The 20,769-nt window shown below is 34.3% G+C and overlaps 1 long non-coding RNA gene and 2 other non-coding genes across 3 annotated transcripts; 2 read left to right on the top strand and 1 right to left on the bottom strand.

Moving 5' to 3' along the window:
* The first annotated feature begins 789 nt into the window (after positions 1-789).
* Positions 790-20,051, top strand: LOC123866401. The gene is made up of 3 exons (XR_006796184.1): positions 790-799; positions 1,031-1,035; positions 19,793-20,051. It is a non-coding gene; the product is annotated as an uncharacterized LOC123866401 (long non-coding RNA).
* Trnad-guc lies at positions 8,592-8,663 on the bottom strand. The gene has a single exon. It is a non-coding gene; the product is annotated as a tRNA-Asp (tRNA).
* Trnad-guc lies at positions 12,953-13,024 on the top strand. Its single transcript has one exon. It is a non-coding gene; the product is annotated as a tRNA-Asp (tRNA).
* Positions 20,052-20,769: the final 718 nt, after the last annotated feature.

The following is a 20,769-nucleotide window of genomic DNA, read 5'->3' as shown; positions in this document are numbered from 1 at the left end:
CACTAAAAATTGTGAAATAAAAAAATTTCAAAAGAAAAATAAAACCGACTTCAAAAACCATAAACACTAAAAAGTCAAAAATAATTTTTGTTTAGCTACACGTGTAATGTACCTAGATATGAAGTCGGGCGAGCTTCACACTTGGATTTCTAAATTTGTTTACATATCTATGGTTTTATTATGCTCGCTCGACTTCATACCTAGGTACATTACACGTCCAGCTAAACAAAAATTATTTTTGACTTTTTAGTGTTTGTGGTTTTTGAAATCGGTTTTATTTTTCTTTTGAATTTTTTTCACAAGTCTAACGGCTGTGGCTGATGCAAATGAAACAGACAGGTTTGCATAGAGACACTTGTGTGTAGAGTTGCATCTGGACAAGTGTAGATAAACGTGTATGACCTGCATAACATAAATAGTATAATGTTGTGTTTTTATCAATAAATAATAAAGTATACGAGATATTATGGCTATTTCTGCTTTACACAATCTCTTAACTATAATAAAATTAAAGGTCTAAGTGAATTATTGCTATCCCTATCATAATGTTCGCTGCGGAAAGAGATATCACTAGATTTAGTCCAGGCTTTACCTGTCAACATACTGTCAACTGAATTTAGTTTAGACATTTAGAGCTTTAGCTACAATTATCTTATTTTTCTCTCAATATGAAAATTATATTAAGAAAAAATGCAGATTTATTCATGTGGTTAAAAAAAGATTTTTTTTTTGTTGAGTGCTTAGGTAGGTATTATTTAAGTATTTTATATTTTTATACAATAGCATGTTATTTAAAATTGTATACGTAACAATTTATTCTCGGAACAAACTCTATTGCGTTTCAGCACTTGTTACAGAGAATATTAATTTTTTTTCTTCTTTCCTCGTCAACGTAAAATGTACGAGATTGTAAGGTTTACATTAAGTTATATTAATTATTACCAAATAAAAAAAAATCATACGATCATGATTAAATAACGCACCCCACTGGTCAACACACATACTGAGTAAGTTCCATACAAACGGCGAGTCCTAGTTTATTCTCTATATTCATATATATCAAGAAGTTTGCTCGTATATAAAGCTGGTTTTATACAATTCCTGTAGTATGCGGACATAAAATTGCCTCCAGAGTCACGCACCGCTGAAATAATACTCTCTAAACGCTATGTGAATGCTGGGAACGCCAGGAATTGAATCCATTTCAATAATGTTTTGAAACATCCTCCTAGAAATCTTGATATTATAATGTTGTACTTACTGTAGTATACAATATATATAACGTATATAACTAACAGTGATCCAGGAAACGGAGACCAGTCTGAGCCTACTGATTCGCTAACTCAGTGTCTAACACTGCATGATAGCCACTGAGCTTTTTTGATATTTACCTGTTTATTAACCCCGGACCTAAAAAGAGGGGTGTTATAAGTTTGACGTGTGTATCTGTGTATCTGTCTGTGGCATCGTAGCTCCTAAACGAATGAACCGATTTTAATTTAGTTTTTTCGTTTGAAAGGTGGCTTGATCGAGAGTGTTCTTAGCTATAATCGAAGAAAATTGGTTTAGCCGTTTGAAAGTTATCAGCTCTTTTCTAGTTTTCTTATAGAGGTTTTTGTGTTGGGGGTTTTTTAAATTTTAAGTTATAAAATATATGGAAGGCTTCCTAATGACGATTCGAATAATGGAAATTATTTTAATGACAATCAGTGAAGCAGCAATGTTGAATCAACCAATGTCAAATGAGTTCAGTGACTATCATTCAATGATAGACACTGAGTTAACGAATCAGCCCGCAGAAGGGCATACTAATACTAGCGTGAAAGCTTACGTGCTTCAAGAATATTTAGTTGATCGTAATACTGTAGCGCACATTACAAGTCTTCCACTGGTCACCTAGATTTAACAAGTATTACATTTATTAAAGGGAAACAGTGCTGTTAAGTCAGCGTGAATAATGCGACATAAAGCAAGCTCTAAATAGCTCTATAATGCCTTGGTACAAGCTTTTATACACGTGGGCGGCGGCTTTGATTGGCCTCAGGTGTTATACGAACTCCCTAAGTATTTATGTGGGTACCTACTTACTTTATGCGATGATGGTCTGATGTAGAACTCACTATACATCGATGTGTAGAACATACTTTGCAAATTATTTATCACTAGCTGATACCCGCGACTTGGTTCGCGTGGATGTAGGTTTTTAAAATTCCCGTGGGAACTCTTTGATTTTCCGGGATAAAAAGTAGCCTATGTGCTAATCCAGGGTATAATCTATCTCCATTCTAAATTTCAGCCCAATCCGTCCAGTAGTTTTTGCGTGAAGGAGTAACAAACATACACACACACACACACACACACACACACATACAAACTTTCTCCTTTATAATATTAGTGTGATCAGTTTTGATTTCTATTACTAACCTTCATGTTTACAAAATAATTTCATACGAGTTGATAACCGCGACTTCGTCCGCGTTTTTGGTTTTTAAAAAGTCCATGGGAATAATTTCATATTCCGAGTTAAAAATTAGCCCCGGGATCCAAGCCAATTCGAAGGCTAAAAGTCGAAAGTGGTTAAACGTATAAAGCTGGGAGACATGTACAGACATACTTTCGCATTTTTGGGTATATAAGTTTTGTGTCTGTTACCGGCCAATTTCCTTGCGAGTGCAAAATTGATTTTACCCGGGTCGGTGACATAATCCTTTCTAATAAATTTCTAACGAGCTTTCGGTACATTTACACATTTTCAGTACTGAAGTTTTTGCAGGTTTTAAAAGTGAGAGCGAGAAGAGAAAAACTTTCGAGCATGGGTTCCGTGAGACGTATATTATTCATATTAATATTGCAAATGAAAAGTGTGTCTGTCCGTACTTTGTGTGTTAGCTTTTCGCGACCCATCTATTTAACTAATTTAAAAGTTTGGTACATAACTTGCATCCCAGGTACCTATAGACTACTTTTTATTCCGAAAAATCGAAGAGTTCTCACGACATAAAAAAACCTAAAATCACGTGGAAAAATTCGCAGGTATTTGGTACGGAGATAAGTTGGATCCCGCAAACGGGATTATTTATCATAAAAAAATCAAAGGGTTCCCACAAGATTTTTAAAAACCCTAAATCCACACGGACGAATTGCTTCTACCACTCTAGTAACTAGTTCCGAATAAAGTTTAACTTTTGAAGTGAATCGATTTATATTGATTCTAAGATGGCCGCGATGTACTTATTATATAGCCACATTACGGCCTTAATTTCAATATACGTAATATATTCCCATCTTTGCATGTGGGTGGTACTTAGTGGGATTGGGGTCATCATACCAAGAGCTTTGTTATTTTTCTGTTTGTTTGTTGTTTTTCATAATATTAGGTTGATAAGTAATATTTGCATATTATGTAAGTAGACTTTAATACAAAACTGCTTGCTATTTTTTTATGAGTACAAAGAATTATTCGAAAGTTTCTATTAATTCATGTCAAGCGTGCACTCCCACTATAGTATATAAATAAAAGATTTTTTCTTAATTCTATCGCCATTTATTTATTAAATTTTTTATCGGTGAACCAAAGTATTTTTTTTAAATTAACTGGGAAACGACTGAAAATTTAAAAGAATATCTATCAAGAATGTAAGAGAAGTCTATCTTTCTTCGATATATCTTAAACTCATGATCTAAAACACATTAAATCCACTCTGACAAATAAGTGAGTTTAGTCGGTTATACTTTGTATAGATTTACATTTTCATTGATCTACAAAAAAAATCTTAAAGACGATCCTTTATTTACAGAAATGACAAGAAAATGCTTATTGGGGGTTTGCAATTAATTATGTTACAGTGCGACCTGTCATTCCCGTATTTTTCAATCAAGACCGCGTACCTCGCAAATAAACATACTCGTAAAACGGAATTACGATCCCCTGCAAGTCGCGAGTCGAACTCGTTTGCTTTTAAACAAGTTATGTTCTTAATGCTATCTGGTCATATCCTATAATTTTAGGATTTGATTGGTTAATGCTCTCTTAGCATTATATATGGGCGCTACTGTTTATTGAAGGTGGTTCGGTCTCGTAAACTTCATGATTTGAAGGGATAAGCGGCTTTTATTTATTCAGGGCCGTAGTACGACTTCCATACAAGTAAAACAGACCGCCTACTCAATTAATTGGTATTGACAGTGGTACTAAAAATAATTATTGAGATTTTATCGAATTTTAATTTTTAACTACTTGTGGTAGAATATGGGAGGTTCTTTTCGTCGACCAAGAAAAGATACAGTGGAAAAGTTTTTGTATAAAATTCTTAGGTAGGTTAAAACCTACTTCATACTTACTTGGTTAAAGTAGATTTGGTTTATTAAAAATCCTGTATTGTCCGCAATAAAATTAAATATCTATGAGCCAAATTTTGCTAAAATCAATTACATTCTTTTATAGTGTTATAGTACAGCGATATTAGATGAAAAATTGAAAGACAAGTTATGATAAAATTAATCAGACAAGTAATTAATGAATATTCAAGAAAATTTCCGTGTCATTCCGTGACAAATTTGCATTGAATTTTGCAGACACTAACATAAACAAGGACTAACCATGTTACACTTCACTCCACTTCGCTTGTTTATTTACGACACTAACCACATTAGCGCAGTGATTGATTGTAGCTCAATTAATTTCTGTTCAGCCATAAAACGTAGCCTAGATTAGAACAGGTGGCGCGGAGGCGTGGCCGGGCGACTCCAGGAAACGCTGATTTATATCCTGTGCAGTAACATGGCGAATTGCATGAATATTAATGTTTCAGCTGCAACCTTACACGTGGTTCTAAGTTAGTGCTTTCAATTTAATCTAGGAGTTGGATCCTAAACGATTTACCATTTACTAATAACCGTAGGTGAGACACGGTAGGTATACGTGAAACATAGACTAAACTAAATTGGTAAAATTTCTGAATCATTTGTGGATATGCTACTAATATAATACTATGTAGTGCAGTACAAGTTTTGTCGAACAAATTCACATAATGATGCAGTACCGAGTTCGGAAAAGATTTCTATTTGTTGACAAAACAAGGCGCGTTTTGTATTATTTGATTTTAGCATATTTGTTTTTTAATTATTTTTTTTAAATATCAATTACCTATAGACTTATCATTTTGATGTCAACTTCTTAGCTCACTACTGACCACAGGTTTCCTCTCAGAATCAGAGAATTCATGTCCACCACGCTGGCTAAGTGTCTGGCTGGTAAGAGAATATCATTTGCTTTGTGAGAAGTTTTCCATAATGTTCTAAAAGGTGTGAGAAGGAGGTCTATCAAATCTTTGTAAAGAGCAACCGTGGAGTTTCTTGTTAGTTCTTCTTGGTAGGAAAGCCATTCCGAACCAGTGGTAGATGCTTTTGAGGATACAAAAGAACTTATAAAAGTCTCATTGAATAAAAATATTTTTGAATTTGAATTTGAATTTATCCAGATTACCTATTTGATTGTAAGTACTTATTATTATTTATCCGAATTAATTCCTATGAAAACAAGTAACTAGAAAAGTCAAGTTGCTGTCCAAAGTTAATTTAAGCATGAGCTTTCAGTTCCCATATTAGACTCCATCTTAGGCATCATTATTTTTATATCACGTATACCTAGGCGGGTTAATCAGTCTTCCCTGTACCATTTCTTTAAAAGCTTACGTGTTTTCTAGATACTTGATAGAGTTTCAAGTATAACTGAATCCCTTCTGTTGTTCTCATGTTGTTGTGTTGTTGTACCAATTTGTCGTGTAGTGGAAAAGGTCATTAGTGAGAACCAGTAGCGCCACCCGCTGCGTGCCATGAAAGCCTGCTGACAGACAATCGTGAACCAACATAAATTATACTGACGGCATGAACTTTATCTTGAAATCACGTCCGGTCTAAGTTATAAATATTGTTTTTTTTTTTACTAAGAATGGGATTCTTTACAAAATTGCTTACTTCAACTTATTATCGTGTTCATAAATAAGTAACGTTATTATTTTGTCTTCTTCATGTAGTTTGTTCCCAATAACAATATCAATATAACATTAAAAAACCAAAGTAAGTAAAGTCTGTCTGTCTGGTATCTTAGTATCTAAGTTTGCTTTCTTTTCACTTTAAACACTATACTATACTATACCATACTATGTATATGATGCCCGCGACTTCGTCCGCGTGGATTTAGGCTTTTGTAAATCCCGTGGGAACTCTTTGATTTCCCGGGATAAAAAGTTGCCTATGTCAGTTTTCGAGATGTACCCTACCTCTGTACAAAATTTCTGTACTTCTGTTAAACGGCCGGATGGGCCTTTAAGATTCCAAAGACAGACAGACACACAAACGCATTTATAATATACTTATATTACGGATTAACTGACTATTAAAACTTGGCAAGTATTATTCAGTAACAAAAAAATAATTTTAAGTCTATCAAAGTAAATCGTTATACATACTTGTTGCTATAGAACTTGACACCAATTTAATGCTTATTATCTGCGAAACTTGCAATCCCACACTTCCTTATACAGAACCTCATAATATTTATGTTTTTGGTGGGATTTTTATTGCTAAAAGATTAATATGTAAAACGTTGAAATCTACGTGATCGGAATGAGGTTCAAATTTTCTTTAATTAGAGGTTCTCATGCATGGTCTGAAATAATACTGGCAATACTATGTTTTTTATACTTTTTATTTTAGTGTGATCAATTATAATATATCTTTGATCGTTGATCCTTCTAATATTATAAACGCGAAAGTTTGTATGTATGGATGTTTGTTACTCTTTCACGAAAAAACTACAGGACGAATTTGGTTGAAATTTGGAATGGAGATAGATTATACCTACCTTGGATTAACACATAGGCTACTTTTTATCCCGGAAAATCAATGAGTTCCTACGGGATTTTTAAAAACTTATACCCACGGGAAAGAAGTCGCGGGCATCAGCTAGGATAATATATTTTTGGGCTTAATTTTTTTTTTTTCATTGTACTAAAATTTCGAAATTCTCAGTCTGGTCTGGTCTGGCAATTTGCGCCATTACAGAATCGTGTCAACACTCAACACACACTTCCTACTTACGAATCGGATGCGAGTTCTCAATCAAGCCTGCGTTGTGGGCGTGTCTATTGACGTGCATTTAGTGTAAACACGCAAACAAACGTGTTTGCATTCGTAATTTGAACTGGGGATTTCCTTGCGAAAACTCGCTAGCGACTCGGCATTGCGAGTAAGATTTTGAGTAGTTTTAAGTAGGCGATAGACATACCTAATGTTATCTCATTCCGTGCCCTAGATATTTTATTCTTCCTAAGGTAGATAAAAAGAAATCTGACTCTATGAAGACAGAAAAGTCTTGAAAGTAATTTAGGCAATAGGCACATAAAATACAGTACACTAATCAATCAACATCATTATCATCTCAACCCTCTGGTCCACTATTCAGCATGGATTTATTCTAAGATTGATTACATTAGGCCATAATCCACTAAGCTAGAGAATCGTAACGCGAGTAAGATTTTGATAAGCCAAATGTTGTCTTGTTTATTTTCCTTAGAGCATCATAATGTTTATAAGAAAAATCTGTCTAAGAAGAAATAGAAAAGCCCGTAAAGTACCTACCTACTAAACTGAGGGCAACTATCATCATAAAATACGGTAACATCGTCGTCTTAATCCAGCGCCGACACACTACTGAACACGGGTCGCCTCTCAAAACAGGGATTTAGGCGATAGTCCACCAAGCTGAGCGAGTACGAATTTTTCAATCCTTATTATAGGAGGTAGGCTTCACCGCTACGTTTTCCTTCACCGTTTAAAGCAGCAAACAGCTTAAACGCGTTTTATAACTTTGAAAAGTTGAAAATCTGCGTCTCGAGATTGACCCTCGGACCCGCTCTAATAAGAGACCGACGTTTTAACCACTAGGCTATCACGTTATATTTATGAGAATAAACTATACTTCTTTAATTTATTACTCTAGAATCTAGATGGAGTGAAGAAGAAAGCTCTGCATAATAGTAAAATATTGAACAGGGTCCATGTAACCAAAGAAATAGGACCTATTTCTAATTCTCATTTGCGTCCACTCCCGCGGCGCACTGTGGATTTTCTCACAAATTATTGGCGAATATCGGTGTAAAGGAATAATTTAATGGACATATCAAGCGGTGGGAATGTTTATTTCGGTATAATTTCAACGCCATGACAACCGCCGTCGGGAACAGTTAATTTGTAATGAGTTATGAATTCTTATCTCATTCAGAAACTTGTATGTGAAACCTTACTTTGAGGTATTTTCTGTCTTGGAAAATTTTCAAAACCACACATTATGATTTATGATACATTTTTTGCTTGAATTGTTTATTGCATTTGATTGATTTATTTGCATCAGTATCATACCTATCTTATACGTAAATAAATTAAAAAATACTATATCATTGTTACATCATAAATTAATAAAAAAAATTTTATCGTCTACTATATACATAATATAACTAAATAATGATAATAATAATTATTTATCAAATGATTCCAAAAATATTTTATTTTATTCAAAAATAAAAAAGCATCTCCCCGGCGGGGAATCGAACCCCGGTCTCCCGCGTGACAGGCGGGGATACTTACCACTATACTACCGAGGAATGTGATTATTACTGTGAATTTTACAAGCATTATCAGTTATACATAAGTATATAGTTAATCTATTCTATGCTCACCCGACCTTTAGATATTTATATATTTTTATAATATGCAAATACATACACAGAATACATAATATACTTAAGTACCTTATCTATGTTTAATTTAACTACTATAATTTTTATATACTTATCGGGAAATTTCAGTAGGTATCTAGGATCTACCTACCTACTCAATATTAGTAAACTATTAATCTTCCCACATGATTGCTGGAAGAAATCTTTCAAGTAGGTACTACCTAGTAATAATAAAGATAAGTTGTGCTTTCTGCACGTGGTTTTCATTGTATTTATCCATATTAAGTTTTAGTTTTATGTTGCTGATAAGTGCCTACATGAAAAAATAAATATTTTAAGTCACTATAAAACTGTCTACGTCCGAATTTATAGAGGCAAACTTTTGATACCCTAATTAAAACTTAACACAAGCAACCACATAAAATGACACATAACATGCAGCCATAAATATATCTTGAACACATCCTTATAACTTACTAAGTAATTGCAGAGAGCATTAATAAGTGCGTAACGGCAAGGTGTAGGAGAGGTAGATAGCGATCACGCGTGGCATTGCGTGCAATTAAATTTAATTAATGCGCATACGCAGATCCGACAGCGGCTGAAAGTCTTTCGTTTACAGTTCCGCGCATAAAGGAACTACCTTCTGCAATAAAGGACTTTTCTAGTTCTAGTTCTACCCTCTGGGTAGAAAACTCGTTCTGATTGTATTTAAGTTCAATAAATAAATAAAAATTAAATAGAGTAGATGTTTTTGCGTCAATCCTTTGACATTTGTCACTCGCAAGTGAGCAGTGAGCACACACATGATACAACTGAATTCTGCCAAAATATTATTATGATTTTACAGGATAGCACGTTCCATCTTATTATCACTTACTTTTGCTACTTTATTAGGTAAGATCTCTCTTTTTAGCGGATACCTGGCCATTCGTAAAAAATGTACTCACTTATTTCCTGAAGCCTATCTACCTAACTGCTTACTTATGAATACCAAATCTTAAAAAAAGTTCTACATAGATACTCGTATATCAAAGGATTTCCTTTAAGCAAGTCGTTTCCTGCAAAAGCTATTAAACAATCTTAGCTTAAGTTGGTTACAAGTTTATTTCTTTATTCGCCATACCTTCACGCATCCTCTAACCAGTGCTCAGGCCTCAGACTAAAGGAATAAGGTTGCCAATAGGTGCAACAGTTCTAGAGAAGCCGATTACGTGAGCATCTTCGTGGTCGATTGCGTTAAAATGACAGCTACAGAGTGACGATCCTAATACTCTCTTGTCATTTACTAAAATGCATTGTTGCAGCAAAAACAATAAATTCAACCAATAGTAACAATTTAGATTGTACCGATCGACCAGCTAAAGTTATAGTGCAAGTTTGTAATTAAAAAACGGTATTGGACTTTGTTACTAAATAATATCCCCACACATCTGTGCACGGAAAAAATTGTCATTAAAGTTAGAGACAATACATTTTTCTTTACTTGGAAATAAAGACCACTCTAAGGATACATTAGGCTTCAGAATTTTAGGACAAATTAACGTCAAGTCCAATAACGAGTTTTACATCGAGGTAAAACCCCGATGAATGACATGTGAAATATAAACAATTGCCTTCACTGTTGCGCCAGTTTGCCCGCATCCGGCTTTTTCTATGTTTTTCTTTAGTCTATGATCACACAGTCCGAAGTTGTCGTATGCAAATTATATGGTACGAAGAAATTAAAATGCTTGCATGTCATTATGTAGTTTGATACTAAATAGGTAGTTAATTAGAATACTAGACAGCAATTACATGATCTGATACGCTTTATACATTGAAAAATGTAGAAAAGTTGGATTTTTCTCATCCTTTCCAAGCCTTTTCCTTTGAAGCATATACACTGTCTATTTTTTCTAAAACAAATTTTTTTTCGCTTCAATTTAGTATTAAGTATAGATAATTAAAATATCTCACTCAATATAAAAAATAGTCCTAAAAGCGACATTTTCATGCCACCAAAAGACCTCTTAGAGGTCTTTTTGTCAATTTTATGATGGTTGAAAAATGAAGCAACATTTGTAGTACCTAAGTCATTCAGAAGTGGCTCTGGTTTGTCATATAATTAATATTAAAGTATGTTTAATCAAAAACTATTTAGAGTAGATTATCAACCACTTACCTATAAAAAATTGCTTTAGCAATAAGGCCGCCGTTGTACCCTTTGTATAGATTATTCTGTATCTTGTATTTTTTACTGTAATGTGTGTGTGTGTGTGTGCAATAAAGATTTAAAAAAAATATGTATATCTTGTTCGGCGTTCTGGATACTCTCCCGAATAAAAATCCAACAAGAATATTAGAGGTAGATGAAATAACGCAATTAAAATTGGACACGTTTCCTCTCGCGGATAATGAACCTGTTCCACCTATTAAATTATTAAGGTTTCCCTATGACAAAACCAATTAATATTCTATCTGATTTATATGTATCTGATCGCAATAGATATTTGGATATCCGTTCCCACAAGATCAGCACTCCGCAACTCAACCATACAAGGTCCTTTAGATTTTGCAAGACGCAGTCATGCTGCGATTTATTTCCTTCGAAGACTCACGAACGAAATATACAGTGTTTGTCATTGATATGCAGAACCCAAGATTCCTATATCATAAAAAAATACTCGTGGCAATGCACGTTTTTCTGTAGTAAATTTTAAAATTCTAAATTAAATGCAGTTTGCACCACCATTTGGAATATTTCAGGCGAAAGGTTATATGTTCCTAATATTTTATTGAATCAATAGGTTACGGCCTAGTTCTTCAGTATAAGTACGCCTGCCCAGCTAGCATGGGCAGTAGATAAAAATTATATCCCCCGAGTATATCCACTGATGTCATAGAGATCAGTGGATATAATCGGGGATATAATTTTTATCTACTGCCCGTGCTATTCGGGCTGGAGGAAATTAGTAGAATGAATGAATGAATTAGTTTATTCAAAATTCAAATGAATTTATTTCATTAAAGAAAATTACACCTGCCATTTAATTTGTATGCTACGTCTCCCAGACTCTACAGAGTTTTTGGACAGCAGATTCTAGTGAGTAAAGCCAGCAAGAAACTCAGAAATTAAGCACTCTTTCTAAGAGAACATTAATATACAAGTAATTAAGAAACTGCAAAAAAAATATCGATAAAGTACAAGAAAATATAGGTCATTTTGAGGACCATGTACTTATCTTTGGTTTTTTCTATAATATATCAACGGTCTGTACACAAACCAGGCGCGTTTTCGTTTAGAAAACAACGGGTTGGTTATACAAATCTGTTTTCAAACGCGAACCTAAACACATTAAACTACGCTTGGGAATTGGTAATGGTGGGAAAAGAATATGTAGCTATGCGGTTTTATATTATGCGATCCGATATCGCTATCGCATACCGATAAATAATAATGTTATCGGTAAGCGATGACCGATACTCAAAGATTCAAAGAGCGTAAGTAGTTATCCATCCGATATTTAGTTGGTGATATCTAGCTGATGCCCGCGACTTCATCCGCGAGGATTTGAGGTTTTTAATCCCGTGGGAACTCTTTAATTTTCTGGAATATAGTGGCACATATCACTCCATCCAGCGATCCGTTGCTCCATTGCGGACTGTCATTGAAGAACCAGACAATAAACAAACACACTTTAGCATTTGTAACATGATGGGTATGGATAGTGATGAATTATAATGATCTCAATTTTAGATAATCGCCTCACCTATCGACGGATCTTCGTCTTCAGTTAGTTTCCGTACAATAAACTGTAAGTTGTGGCATTTTTTAACCTCCGACCCGAGAGGGGTGTTATAAGTTTGACGTGTGTATCTGTGTATCTGTCTGTGGCATCGTAGCTCCTAAACTAATGAACCGATTTTAATTTAGTTTTTTTTTTGTTTGAAAGGTGGCCTGATCGAGCGTGTTCTTAGCTATAATCCAAGAAAATCGGTTCAGCCGTTGAAAGTTATCAGCTCTTTTCTAGTTACTGCAACCTTCACTTGTCGGGGATGTTATAAATTTTTAATTTACACTTAAAGAAAAACTGTTGAAGAAAAACTCAGATGTCTATGGTTCGAACTCATATTTTCTAGCTGACGATGACGATCCACACGCTAAAACCATTACGCCATTGTAGCTTATAAATACCTGGTATCTTGTATTAATTTTAGCTCAGTAAATACAATCCTCGGTAGTATAGTGGTGAGTATCCCCGCCTGTCACGCGGGAGACCGGGGTTCGATTCCCCGCCGGGGAGATTTTTTGCGAATGTATAATAATATCATAACATACTATTATTTTGAATAATAAATATAAAGTTTTTTCTTTTAATTTAATTTATTAATTGCTGGTAATTTCCTTGGGTAAGATTTTCGTGAAGTACTTACTTACCTAAGGTGATTTACAATAATATTATAATTGTATCAAATACCTACCTCAATAATGAATTTGTTATTATACCTATATTAATTGTTAAGTTAAAAGACGATAATGTGGGTAAATTGAAACAGGAATTAAAGAAGAAAAGACAATTCTTGGAATAAAGAACAGATAAAAGAAGAAACAACAAGAAGAGAACGAGTACACTAAAGCAAGAAGAATAGAAGAGAGAAGAGCTCGCACCATGCACAGGCAATGGCACTGGAAGAATTCACGGGTTCATTTTTCATTCCCGTGGTCTCTTAGTGGCATCACTGGTGCTGGGCGATACTACAGTGTGGAGAAAAGAAAGAAAAGAAAACTCATTACTAAGAAAACTTATATATTTTATTGATAAGAGAGAATCGTTTGAGTAATGAAACAAGAAGAACTTTTATATTTTTAACCTCTGACCCAAAAAGAGGGGTGTTATAAGTTTGACGTGTACGTATCCGTGTATCTGTCTATGGCATCGTAGCGCCTAAACTAATGATGCGATTTTAATTTAGTTTTTTTGTTTGAAAGGTGGCTTGATCGAGAATGTTCTTAGCTATAATCCAAGAAAATCCGTTCAGCTGTTTGAAAGTTATCAGCTCTTTTCTAGTTACTATAACCTTCACTTGTCGGTATTATAAATTTTTAATTTACACTTGTTAATATGATAAGTGATAACCTATCTATAAGTTTACTTTTTGTACTTTCTTATATTATTACTTAGTATAAACTAACTTATGCCCGCGATTTTGTCCGCGTGGACGACACAAATTTCAACACCTATTTTACCCCTACCTTTATCCCGGAAAATCAAAGAACTCCCACGGGATTTAAAAAATCTAAATCCACGCGGACAAAGTTGCAGGCATCATCTATCTAGTTTCGTTGATCACATTTCTGAAATCTAAGCTAGATTTCATACTGTTTACTTTCACTGCGTTTAAGAGGGCTCTCTCCGTCACTTACTCCATACAATCGTAGTTCCAATTTCATTTCAATACTAAGCAACCAAAGTCCATGAAATTTTGCAGACATATTTCAGAAACTAATATCTGTGCCTGTGGTGTTTTAGATTTTTCTAAAAATATGTAGTTTCAAAATTACAGGAACTCAAAGATTTGTATGTGAATTTTTAAGACCGCGTAACTTTAAAACCGAATATTTTAGCAGAGATCTGGAAAACTACAGGCATAGATATTAGTTTCTAGAATATGTCTGCAAAATTTCATGGACTTCGGTTGCTTAAAATTCAAATGAAATTGGAACTACGATTGTATGGAGTAAGTGACGGAGAGAGCCCTGTTAAGAAGCAATCTAATAAAATATGGAGACGTTTATGTTAATATAACGTTTATATTTCAATTACGTATATCGGTCGTACGCCGATAAAATATTCAAAAGTAGCATTCATTTTGTCGTTTTAATACAGTAGTTAATGCACTTTACTACATTTACATAGTTTATTTTATATGCAGATATATAATATATGTTTATTTTATATAAGATAACGTAGCCTAACTATTATGAGATTCTGTGCTTTTATTGCTTTTATTTAAAAGTAGTTCACATTATTCTTTATGATAAAATTGTAGTGTAGTCGACTACTAAGCATTACCGTTAAGTAGTTTTATTGTTGTGAAAGCAGTGGAGGATACTTGCTTTTTATTATTTAGTTATTCACAGTTATTACTGCAAATTGTTTTAGGTTTTTTTTTAATCATCTGACTTTCGAATCAATTTCTTGAAACTTGACTATATTTTATTGTTTTTTCGTACTAAAATCCATACCTACTAATATTATTACAAAGTGTGTGTCTATCTGTCTGTCTGCTATCTTTTCAACATTCGTTTAACCGGTTTTGACGAAATTGGTTGGAGCGACTGCTTATATATTCCGGACATAGAATAATTTTTGACCCGAAAAATTAAAGACTTTCTACGGGATTTTTAAAATCCACGCGGACTAAGGCCAGGCATCATCTAGTAACTCATATTTAACTCAGTTCACTCCATCCATTATTTTAGGCTACGGGTTGATAGTATAAAATCTTCAACTATTCAACAGGATGTCATAATAGCGTGCACAATATTATGAGATACTTATATACAACAATAGATTAGGTGAGCTTATAAAGAACAAGTGTAGGTAAATTAAAAATTTATAACACCCCCGAGAAGTGAAGGTTACAGTAACTAGAAAAGAGCTGATATCTTTCAAACGGCTGAACCGATTTTCTTGGATTATAGTTAAGAACACTCTCGATCAAGCCACCTTTCGAACAAAAAAAAAAACTATATGAAAATTGGTTCATTCGTTTAGGAGCTACGATGCCACAGACAGATACACATTTCAAACTTATAACACCTCTCTTTTTGGGTCGGGGGTTAAAAAAATATGAAATATTATATGTAATATAATATGAACCGATTTTAATTTCGTTTTTTTTTTGTTCGAAAGGTGGGGCTTGATCGAGAGTGTTCTTAGCTATAATCTAAGAAAATCGGTTCAGCCTTTTGAAAGTTATCAGCTCTTTTCTAGTTAGTGTAACCTTCATTTGTCGGGGGTGTTATAAATTTTTAATTTACATTTGTGTCAAGATTGGTTTAGTGGTTAGGCCGTGAAAGGGTATAGAACAAACAGACATACTTTCGCATTTATAATATTAGTATGGATAGTAGTTACAGATGCTTGTGGTTTTGAGAGTACATACTTCAATTATATGCCTGCAACCGCCTGGCCCACTTGCAGGTAGAAAGCTGGTTACAGCTCCGAAGCGTGATGGTTTTTTGCTCCGCGATCATTTATTATACTTTTTGCTAAACAGAAAAACCGACGGCGTTTATTTTATTTCACTCAACTACTAGTTAAGTGTTGGGTAGTCAACGATTTATTAGTCATTAATTATTTTAAACTATCTAGTAACTCTTTGAAACTGATAGATTGATTGTACTCGTATTCTTTTTGCGGATAATCTGCAAAAAATGTTTTATATTCAATGCGGTTAAGTCTTTCAGCGATTTCTTGTCTGGCTTAGCGATTTAATTTTATATCTATTAGCCCGTCTTATGTAAAAACACAACGGGTTCCCTGCACTAACGATTCTGGTTTGATTTGTGACACTATTGTTATCTTTTCCATTAGCATATACTATTAGCTACTCGTTTATATAGATGATACCTAGCTGCTAGCAAGAATACCATAATAATTGCACAAACATACAATAATATTATGGTAATCTTGTCTTGCAACAAAATATTGGAAATCTAATCAGGAACATATTTTTGATATTTCGGCATGTTAACGGAAAATCTTCTTCTTTATGGCGTTGAAGTTCTTTGTAAACATTGGTCTGGTTAAGTATTTTCTTCTAACGGATGCTGTCCTTCCATAAATATATTCTTACTCTTTTGATTCTAATATTCATACGACCACGTCCTAGTCGTATTGATTTACCTACCTACCTGTAGTCTTAGGCTAAGATATTATTAACCTGCAGATAGGTATTTAAAACTCATACAAATGTATTTTAAAAAGTAAAGTCAAAATCGTATTTGTTTATCGTAAAAGTTATTTTGAGACATACCGTAGCGACATAGATTAGGTACTTACCTAGATATTGGCACGAGGTTTGCCTGGGTTTACACAACTTTTAACACCTACATGCGTTTGTGCGTTCGTTCGTATGTTTACGATTCGTATTTTGTCGGAAACGCAAAATATGAATCGTAAAAATTTTAATATTTTGACGGACAAATGAGTGCAGATACTTTGATTCGTGTTTTTACGAAAACGAATACGAGTTGAATACGAATAAGTGCATAAGCGTCCTATGAACGTTGTTCAAAAAAGGTGGTCCGTTACCAGGGTTAGTTTCAGATCACGAATTTACTGACCATAAAAACTACCATATTTCTCATTGCATCGCATCAGTTTTTTTCCGCTATTAATACCAAATCGTCAGTCATGTTTTAAAAAACAAGCTGTAGGTACCTATATAAATTATTCTACTTTTATTTCCATCAAAGTTTACTCAAAAAGCTCTCTCTTTTAGACGTTTTTTACAATCTTGATAAACAGTTTTTTGTAATCGGTTCCAATCTTGTAATCGATGTAAACGCTATTCAGCGGCGATGCGGTGCCGTTAGAAAGTCACTTAACAGTAGCTTTGTGTAAAGTGGATCGGTTATAAAGATGTTTAAGGCGAATGATCACGGCTGTTAAACCTTTACATACTTGCTACTGTAAATTTTAGCGTCAAAACAGTCTCATGAGGCAACGATTGCAGTAGGTTTTTGGGTACTAATTTTGTTCACGCAATCTCTAAACTAAACGAAAATGATGGGTCTAAATGTATTACTATACCTTTTATAATGCTCCCTGCGGTAAAGAATAGTACTAGATTTAGAACTGTCAATATAGTCTAGATTAGATGTTATAAGGTAGTTTAGAAGTACAACCTGGTTCAGCCTACTACTTTTACCTATAAATAAAAAAATTTAATACTTAGGTAGGTAAGTGTATTTTTCGTGGTAGGTGCCTGCTTATAAGACTTGAAAGGCTTGTATGGATGTATGTATAGACATCAAAGAGACATAAAATAATGCAACTTTGAGTATAAAAGTATTTATTAGACATAATCAAAATAATATGTAGTATAAACTTTATAAATAAACAAAATCTGAATATAAAGCTGACTGACTGATCTATAAACGCACAGCTCAAACTGCTGGACGGATCGAGCTGAAATTTGGCATAGATAGCTTGACATCGATTGCTTCGGTCCCATTGCTAGGAAAAACGCGAGTAATATAGAGAAACTCTTGGTCAATAGCAAGATCGGAAGAAAGAGACCCCACGGACGCAGCCCGTGGCGTTGGTCCGACTAGATCAGAGAAGCAGTCGATACACCCTTCTGCAATGCCTTCCGTACAGGTACTAACAGGGAAAAATTTATACGCGATCTAAACTATTGTTATAGATCGCGTCCTACTCTTGCGATGAGTTATGAAAATGTCTTACTTTTCTACTTTTTGCTAGAAAAAAGCAGGTAGGTATATGATGACATTTTTGATTAGGTAAATTGTGATGAACAAGTGTAAATTAAAAATTTTCAACACCCCCGACAAGTGAAGGTTACAGTAACTAGAAAAGAGCTGATAACTTTCAAACGGCTGAACCGATTTTCTTGGACTATTCCGCGCCTACGATCCAAAGTATCTTAGCTTTCCAAAACATCATTTTCAAATAAATAATTATGTATCTAGGCAATGTCCATCTTGACAGCTTGACATTTCTGAATTGACCCTTAAATAATATGAACCTAAGGGTTATCTAACCTTCTTTTCTACAAGAAAACTAGAAAAGAGCTGATAACTTTTAAACGGCTGAACCAATTTTTTTGGATTATAGCTAAGAACACTCTCGACCTTTCAAACAAAAAAAAAAGTAAATTAAAATCGGTTCATTCGTATAGGCGCTATGATGCCACAGACAGATACACAGATACACACGTCAAACTTATAACACCCCTCTTTTTGGGTCGGGGGTTAATAAAATAAAATCAATCGCAAATGTTGACAAGTTGAAACTTATATCCGAAATATGTGATAAATTAGATAAATTCTATGATACGAATTTAAGAATTATCAGGTTTCTAAAATAATAATAATTGTAGAACTATTTGTATTAAAATTTCCCCAGTTTATACTATGGTACTTACCTCCAAACTTTATTTGCCTGTTAAAACTAGACGTCTCATAAGTTTCTTTAGTAAGTAGGTACAAGGCAACAATATTTTACTTTGACACGTCTTTAACGGTTGATTTTCTATTCCGTGATTGGTGAGGTAAAATTGATTTTCATCGCATTTTAACGCACTTATTTATTTTATAACAATATGTAGTTAGATATGTCGGCTTCCAATTGACCGATTTTGATAAAAATTAGACACCGATTTTAATCTGCTTCTGGATCGTCAAAAGGATTCGTTTCAATCCAAAAGTTTCAATCACTCAAATTGTTTTTGCGTGAAAATATAATATATTATTTTTCAAGTAGTAAAATGTGTACCTAGAATAATATCACTATGAGAGAAAAGCTTCTAAATGAAAACACAAAGAAAACACATGTTCCAATGATGTAAACCGTAATTACATAATAACCGTAACCTTAGTTGTTCAGCTAACCATATTTTCCACACCCAATCGTTAGAGGTATTTTCTTCATCGGCATCGGCCTATCGTTTTGCAGTATGGAATAGATCAACGCACGTGCTAACGATTAGGTGGTGTCGATAAGAACCTGCTTATTATCTGCTGTGGAGTAATGGGGCTAGTCGCAGACAGTTACGGGCACCTGTCCATCGTCAGGTATCAGATTATCTGATTACAAGCTATTAACTACTGGTTTGATTAGTCATAAGGAACTTCGCAATTCTTGTTGGTAATTGTTGTAGGTTGGTTCTACTAGGTTTTGCTGGTACAAATACAGGGAATACAGGGTGTAACTACAACACTAGCAAAAACGTAGACATTAACGTAGACGTAAACGTACTGATGATTAATGATATGATACTATTAAAAAACTACGAAAAAAAATGAAAAATCCTGTGAGTATCTTTTAAAAGTTCACAATATATTGCAAATAAAACATCTGACTGACGCTAGAGGTCAGCGAACGTTCCGTAAATTGGTCACTCGAAGTCAATGCCACGTCGTAGATGGGGCAATGACCCGAGTTTTGCGCGCTATTCAATGCGGGTTTGAAAATTACTAAATCACTAAAACTACAAGATAGGGCAAATGGTTTTTGGCATTGGATTGTGTTAAGTGAGTATAATAATAACGCTTTAAGTTTTTGATAGCGTTCTGGTTACACCTGCGTTTGACTGTTCTTGAGACGTTTCAAACACAGTTTCGTCGACGCTATTTATCGGCACAAAATGGTATAGATGGTTTCATAAAACTACAAGACCCTAGGTGCAAGTTGGCGCTTTTTCATAGCTCTATTTTTTATTTATAGACTAACGCTTGGCTGCAATAAGATCTGCTGCTTTCAATACGTGAAAATGCAGCCTACGACAGCGGACACTTGCCTAATAATGCTGAAACAACAGTTAAACAAATCTATAAAGAAGCTATGAAATAATCTTCTTTCCTAAAAAGCTATGGAATAATTTATTTACTTGGCCAGAGTACCAAAATTGGTAAGTCCATAAAGATTGAAGACGGTTCCAATTTGGTCACCGCTTCCTCCCTACCAAACGCGTCCTTCCCGAGGCACCTTCACAGTCATGAGATCTCTGGGGAACTAGCTTATAGGGCACACAATGAGGTCCCGAATATAGGCTTACTGTTTTATAATTTCTTTAATGGCGAAACGATTAGCAATTTACATAATATCATAAATCCATACTTCCATACTAATAAAATATTATAAATGCGATAGTGTGTCTGTATGTCTGCTACCTTTTCAATGTTAGCTTATCCCGGGGAAGGGCATAGGCTACTTTTTATCCAGGAAAATCAAAGAGTTCCCACGGGGTTCCCAAAAACCGGATGGGTTTTTGGGAACCTTAACCGATTTTTATG

Source organism: Maniola jurtina, chromosome 1 (genome assembly GCF_905333055.1).
Source record: "Maniola jurtina chromosome 1, ilManJurt1.1, whole genome shotgun sequence".
NCBI classification, from domain to species: domain Eukaryota; kingdom Metazoa; phylum Arthropoda; class Insecta; order Lepidoptera; family Nymphalidae; genus Maniola; species Maniola jurtina.
This window is presented reverse-complemented; position numbering and strand designations above follow the sequence as displayed.